This window comes from Ananas comosus, linkage group 6, assembly GCF_001540865.1.
Source record: "Ananas comosus cultivar F153 linkage group 6, ASM154086v1, whole genome shotgun sequence".
Lineage (NCBI taxonomy): Eukaryota > Viridiplantae > Streptophyta > Magnoliopsida > Poales > Bromeliaceae > Ananas > Ananas comosus.
The window spans coordinates 12,153,737-12,161,696 of NC_033626.1; positions in this window are offsets into that span (position 1 = coordinate 12,153,737).

Consider the following 7,960-nt stretch of genomic DNA (forward strand, 5'->3'; position numbering starts at 1 on the left):
ACTTCTTGGTTCCTGCTGTGGACCTATCCCTATCCTTATACACTTCATATCGGAAACATCGGGTTGATTCGGCTACGAAACAAATAAATGCGAACTCTTTGAAGCCCCTTTCGTAGGAAATTTGGTGAAGGAATACGACAATACAAGTTAATCTTCTTTAAGTATCATTATCAGAGATCTATTAGAATACTGTTTTTACAGACGGTTGATATGTTGGTAAAATCAGCACCTTACGGAAAGAATATTTATTTTCTTCGCATTTTTGTACCGGTGTATTATAAAGGCATATGGGTCATAGACATTCATTAATTCATTGCGGTCACCAACAAGTTTCATGATGAAGAGTTAATAGTCACTAGTTATGGATATGAAATTAATGCAACAGCGAATCATCATCAAAGTAAACAGTACATTATGCAAGGAAGGATAAAGGAAAATTGATTTACCAATGGTAAGTTCACAATGCATGTTGCGTGCGTATATGACATACCTAGCTTCGGTAACAATATATAATTAGTATATGTATATCGTGCTCGCTTATTAATTGTATTTTAAAATATGTTCTTAGTATCTATAGCATTAATAAATCAATCAGTAGATTTTTAATTACCAGGCCTCGGGCCTGTAGTCTCCATAACCCTAATCAAGCGAAACATCCTAATCAATTTCGCCGCTTTGCGAAGTGCGGTACTCCTTATAAACTTTTTGACGGCTATTGTAGTTGTGATGTCGTGATGACACATAATGTGTGGATAAAGGAGATTGTTAATATCAATACGCACGCACAGAAATGCAATGAACGCGACTTCTCCTGTTACGACAAGTGATAAGATTCTTGAATGAAAATAAAATTGAAAGTTCAAAGTCAATCGTTTATTGCTGCTTAAATGAAAGGAGTACTGAATGACGGCATAAATAAAGAAAAGGATCTCGACTCGTAATGCAAATTAAATATGTGATAAATGGTTGAGATTCAACCGTACAATCAGTAAACAAAGTATTTCGTTGACTGTTAATAATGTGGATACCTTCTTCTTTCTTTTTCTTTTTCTTTTTTTTTTTTTCTAAAAGCATACATAACAAAACCTGTGATTTTCGACGAATTGCGCAATCGCACTATTCCACGGCATTATTAAATAGAATTGAGTTAACATTTGTTTATACGAGTTCAATATGGTTCTTCATATTTGAACTAATCCAAATACGAAATAACTCGACAAACGTGCTTACACTGCTAATAAGAGGAGTCGTGCGTGATAAAATTTATTGAATCTGATCAAATTTGATCGAGGACTAATAATTTGATTGGACGAATCTATATATTAGTGTCAAAATCAACATCATTGATAACATCATGACCCCCCCACGACAATCTAAAACTACTCATCACAATCATGGAAATCATTGAGTACTATTATTAGGACGACACTGTTGCATGATTGGGACTTTTCTAGTACCAATGTTTAGTGACGCAATAGTTAGGAGATTAGACACTTATAACTTATTCCTAACTCGGAAGGTTCCATCAAATGCCAACAATAAGTAGCTGGCTACTAAATACTATATTAGATATGTCAACGGACCGGATTTGAGACGAATTATCAAAAATTTGAATCCAAATTTGATAATTAAATTCAAATTCGAATTCGATGGATTTTGAAGATTCGTATTCAGAATAAAGTTCGATCAAAAATTTTAAAAAAGTTCAAATTCAAAGCAAATTCAAATACAACAACAAGTATTAATTATAAATTATGTTGCATAAAATTAATTCGGATTTGAGTTCACTTCTGATAAAAGTAAAATCCATACCTGAATACAAATGAGTCGGATTTTCGCTTTTTTTATATTTCTATCTGAAATCATATCAGTTTGGCATCAGATAAATCCAGTCTGCTCTAATTTAGCATTAATAATATTTTAAAAAGCTGATTCATTAATAATAATTTTTTAAAAATGTAAAAAGTATCAAAAATGTTATTTTTGCTCTAGTTACTTGATCCCTAGTGGTTAGATTTAACCCAACTAATGAGCCACCAAGGCCAGCTACAGTCACATCATGGCATTGATTGAGAAGCACAATTCCTTGGATTTGTTGTATACTAGGCCTCTAGCGCCGACCAAGCACATCAACATTTATTTTGTTGAAATTCTTTTTTTTCTCCGAATAACTCAAGATCAATAAGTCCGATCTTGAATGAACTGAGCCCAATGACATTTTAAGGTTATTCAGTTGTGAATCATTCAACACAAAATAGCATTAATAAAGCATAATCAAACTTTATTGCTTGATACATGGTTCAAATGCTCAATGTAAAATTTGAAATCGACCAAAGGCTCCTAATATTTTATATCAATTCTAAATTTCTTTAGGACTTGGTTTGTTCACTTATTTTAGGCTCTAAAGTCAAAATAAAATTTGCTGATCCTAATAATTATTATTTATTTTACGCTGAAATGAGAATGAGTCAATCCATTTCTAGTTCAATCCAATTCGACTATAAATTCCGAATTGGCCCAATTGAGAGTAAACCATTAAAACAACGAATCAAATATTTTTTAAATGATTCGTCATTTTATTTTTCATTCCGGTACAATTTAACTTAATTTTTTTCTTTCAATTTCAATCATGAACCCTTAATTCTATAATATCATGGGTTCAAATCGCTACAGCTGGCGCACACATTAATTTTTTTCTTTCAATTTCAATCATGAACCAAATATATCCTTTATTCTGTAAGATCGTGGGTTCAAATCGCTACAGCTGGCGCACACGGTCCACGGAACAATCATTTTCTGCAGAAGGCCTAACAACTTAATGCACTAGACTAGAGTTTGCCCCCGACATTGAGCTGACGAGGTGGGTCCCCCACTCTCTTCAACTGGTCCAATCGGTAGTAACAACAAAATTTGGGACCCCTCTACTTTATGCTTTATAATATATATAAAATAGGATTAATTTTATACAGATTTCTATAAATATAATGAATGATAAATATATATTTACAAAGTTCAACTTTTATATATTGTATTTATAAAAGTTCTGATATTTTCAAATATGTCCGGACCGTTAAAATTCGTTAAAAGATTTTAATTAAACATAGGATAAATACTTATCCAAATTAGTTTTTGATATTTTTATCCCTCTTATATTAATTATACTGTTATAGCTTCTCGAAGGACATATTTGTTATAGCAAAATTGAAAAAATAAATAGATCTTTAAAGATTATCTAACAGTAACAAATCAAAAGTATATATTTAAAAATATCGGAACTTTTGTAAGGACAATATATGAAAGTTGAACTTTATAGGAATATATTTTTTATTTACTATATTTGTAGAGGTTCGTATGAAATAAACCTTATAAAATATACATACATATAAAGATATTTTTTAATTTTTTTTTAAAATGTGTTTAAAGAATAATAATAACATTAGTGGGAAAAAAAAATCTCTTAAATAATAAAAAGTTGTAAGATATAATTTGATCGAATTGTTGGGCTAGCATTACTAGACTATTGTACCGAGTCGTTTTACCGCAAACACGGGCACGTGTGGGTGCCCACGCGATCGGGTCCGTGCCATGCAGTCACGTCAATTTGGGTAGTGCTCACACCCAACTCGACCCACTAGTTAAGGCCTTTTAAGTGAATCATATCTAGTTCACTAATGTGCGGAGCCAAAGAAAGAAATAGAATTAATTAAGAGAGTAATTTTTTGCATATATCTTATACTGATTCCATATTACTCGAGGATCCCCGCAAACACGATGAAGTGAGACACCAAACATATATAATTCTCTATAATTGAATGTCGGAATAAATTATATATTTCTATGATTGAAAGTAAGAAGTTTGAGTAGTTTTAATTTTCGAAGCATCTCATTATGAAAAAATAGCTCGCAGGTCGAACATGATCGATGCTTGTTTTATATATTTGTTCACATTCCTTATGTGTCGAATAATATATTCATACATCTAAATAGGACCTAAAGTGCTGTTGAAACATCCAGAGTAATTGACCAAATACAATAAAATAGTAGTATGAAGAACTAAAACTTTTTACAGATGATATATATATATATATATATATATATAGGGTCCGGCTACTATCCTATTAATAGGATTGGGACTCTTGTCCTATCAAGTCGATTTGAATGATCGGAACTTCAAATTGATAATCGGCACCGTTGAAGTTGATCTACACAATTAGAAATGTTTAGAAACCAAATTTTGTAATATTTAAAAATCATTATCAAGTTCATCTTAAGAGTTGAAAAATGAACGGTCATAAATGAATAACCTTCTTAAAATAGAGGTTAGACTTTCTCAGTTCGTAATCAGAGTTATCAAACATTATCTAAATAGTATAAAGAATTTTCTATCAAAAATTTAAGTAATTTGGATTGCTCTACACCGTTAAACAAGCAAACGGCTCATATAGGCCGTAAAAAATTATCGATTTTACAACACTTTGATCACCATGTAAACCATTATTAAAATTTATGAAATTTAGTTTCTAGATATTTCAAATACTCTAAATCAACTTCAACGGCTCCGATCATCGATTCGGAATCTCGATCATCAAGAGCAACTTGATAGGACAAGTGCTCCTATCCTATTAATAGGATAGTAGCATTAGCATATATATATATATATATAGCTAAACTGGAATGTTATTGGTAGCACAGAGGCCTTCGTGCTACCAAGTTGTTTTAAATGATGCGGCTTCCAAATTGACGATCGGCTCTATTAGATTTGATCTACACTATGAAAGTATTTGGAAACTAAATTTCATAAATTTTCGGCATCATTTACCTATCAAACGAGTAGTCTAAAAATAAACGGCTAAAAATAAAAATCTCCTAAAATATGATAATAAAAGACTTGAATTTAAAATCAGAGGTACTGACCTTACTCTAAATAGTGAAAAAAAAAATTTCACCAGATTTGAATTGTTTTACACCGTTAAATTCACAAACGCCTCACATCTACCATTAAAATTATCAATTTTGAGAACTTTTGATCACTAACCAAATGATGTCGAAAAATTATGAAATTTAGTTTCGAAATATTTTTAATAGTGTAGATCAATTCTAGCGAAGTTGGTCGTCAATTTGGAAGCCGCATCATTAAAAATAATTTAGTAGCATGGAGGTCTCCGTGCTACCGAAAGTATATTAGTCTAACTCTCTCTCTCTCTCTCTCTATATATATATATATATTCATAGCATCCAGAAGAGGAATCCGCAAACTATATATTTATGACCTTAAATTGTTTAATTTATTAATCGGTGATGATGAAGATATAAACAAGACAAATATATCGACCAATATTGAAAGCTTTGTGCATGCACAGGGTCATGCATCCATGCATATGCACGCAATAAATAATGTCTCCCATTCCAAACATTACCCACTCCCACTTTCCACACACCCCTTCGATCTCCTCCATCCTCATTTCCCAGTTTTAAACACTCCCCTCATGGGACTCATATAAGCTTCTCAGCAAAGTTACGAGTTATTACACAACACGCATTAGGCGTGGGTGTGGATGACCACGTCGCAATAATAAAAATAGGAAGGTTGTATCAGGGGCTTGTTTTATCTATGCATATCTATGTATCTATCTTGGGTCAGGTGTAGTCATGTCGCAAAAGAAACATAGCGAGTTAAAGCGCATGTGGGAAGTCCCGGATTCATATAGATGTGGTAAGCAGCCCATGTACAGCATGCCTCGAGTGTTCATTACAGTCCCCACCCCCCTTTCACTCTCTAAACTATTCGCTTCGCATACCCCGTGCATCTGTACGTCTCATGCACCGCACCTCTAAAACTCTAGCGGATAAATATGAAAATCAGAATCTAATTCAGCGAATGCGGCATGCATCAAACATTATAAGATCCCAAACATCCTTAATTGTATATATGAATGTATTATAGATATAATGGTACATAGGAGGTGAGCGTCCTTAAATTAGCTTATGTGTGCAGTTCAAATATATCTATCACTTATAGTTTGGCAAATTACATGTATGATATCAGAAAATCTCGAACATCTAATTTTGTAAAATTGCTACTAGAAAGTTGTCGTTGTATATTGTCGACATAACAATATAAATGAGGTGAAGGCCCTTAACGAACGTATGCATGTAATTCAAAGATGCCACGTGTATTTTGTCAATACATCATTAACCTATATATTAAGACGTCTAGTGGGCCCAAATTCTAAATCAAATAATAATATATATTTCTTAATTCTTTAAAATTTCAAGCTCAATGATTTTCCCACATACGCCTTTTCTAATATTGTAAGCCATAACTATCAGATTGGATTTTAATTTTAAGACGTACGTATATACGCAAAGGATACGAGCAATAATTTCTCTCTCTCTCTCTCTCTCACTCAGCCTTTCCCCATCTCTCCACATCCAGTGCACTGTCATGTCTCTCTTGGTCACATGGGGATGATGCCCACCACAAGGGGCTACAACACCCCCCACCCCCTCTCTTCATCTCCCCAGTTTTTAAATATACGGTGTTTGCGATCTCTTTTCCTTTATGACTCACCAGGGAGAAGAGAACCACGCCCAAGTGGGCGCCTACACGTAGAATCCCTCACATGTTAAGTCCCCCATCATCCGATGGCCCCTCCTTCTCGTCTCTCCTTCTCTCTCCTCTCTCGTTCCCCTCTCTCTCTCTCTCTCCTCTCTACTTCATAGGTCTAATTTTGTTAGGAAATAGGTGACAACCGCTTTATTTATTAAGCCACCCAACTAAACCATCGCATATATATATTATATATATCTATATATATATGCATCTGGTATGCTTCACAAAATACGGACGCTCCGTAACTTTCAAGTTGTTTTTAATGTCACTTTCAAAATCGACAAACTTGGAACACGGAGGCTTCGTCTTCCAGAAGCATACCAGCCCACTATATCTATTAATTGAAGCTCTCTATGGCTTTTAACAAGTATCAAGTTTGTGGCTTGTATATTTTTAACCATTGGATTAAGAGATGTGCGGATAGATATGTGGGCCAAACTAGGGTTGAGTGGGTGGTTGGTTGAATAGTATAGATCTAACGGTTGAAAATGATTTAGGAGTAGATCGTAACGGTAAAAATTTTACAACACCAAGTGCTGTGCTTGTACAGCACTATGCTGGACTATATATATATATATATATATATATATATATATATATATATATATATTTTTTGGAGTAGTGGGCGCGAAAATATCTGGAATGTCACGTGACGCATGTAGTAGTCGATAAAAAATTCTAATTCTGAGGCACGAATTTTAGAGCTACGTGTTGAGGAGTGCGATGCGGTAACGGACGGTGCGCGCTCGCCGGGAGCGTGCAATGATGCGTTTTTCCCGCGAGGCCCGGATCACATGAGAGCCATAAATGGGCCATGGTCCCATCGGCCCATGGGCACGCCCACCGCGCCCCGTCACGTGGACGTACGTCGTGGACCTCTTTGCCAGGAGGACACGTGGCACTGCCGGATTGGCCACTTTCCATTCCTTCACGGGAAAAAAAAAAGCAAAAAAGAAAAATCATCCGTAACATCCGGATGAAGTGAAAGCGGCCGAATTGCGGGCTTGTTATTCTAATGATGATTAATTACGGGCTCTAATCTCTCTATTAAAAATCTTAATTTCCGAACGTGGGCTCAATATAGTAATAGTAATAATATTACTATTGTTTATTATTAATTATTATTGTTATTATTTTGGAGTATTAACAAAAAATGTAGGCGTTGAGATTGTGCTAAAAGGTCGTCGAATTGACAAGATAATGCCCAGGACGAGTTGTAGCGCCCCCTCTTTAGACATAAAGGGGACAAAGGCATCTTTTGTGCCTAGAGTAATATTTTCTTTAAAAATAAATAATAATAAATTTTTTTTACCGCATGAGATGTAAGAGAGAGAGAGAGAGAGAGAG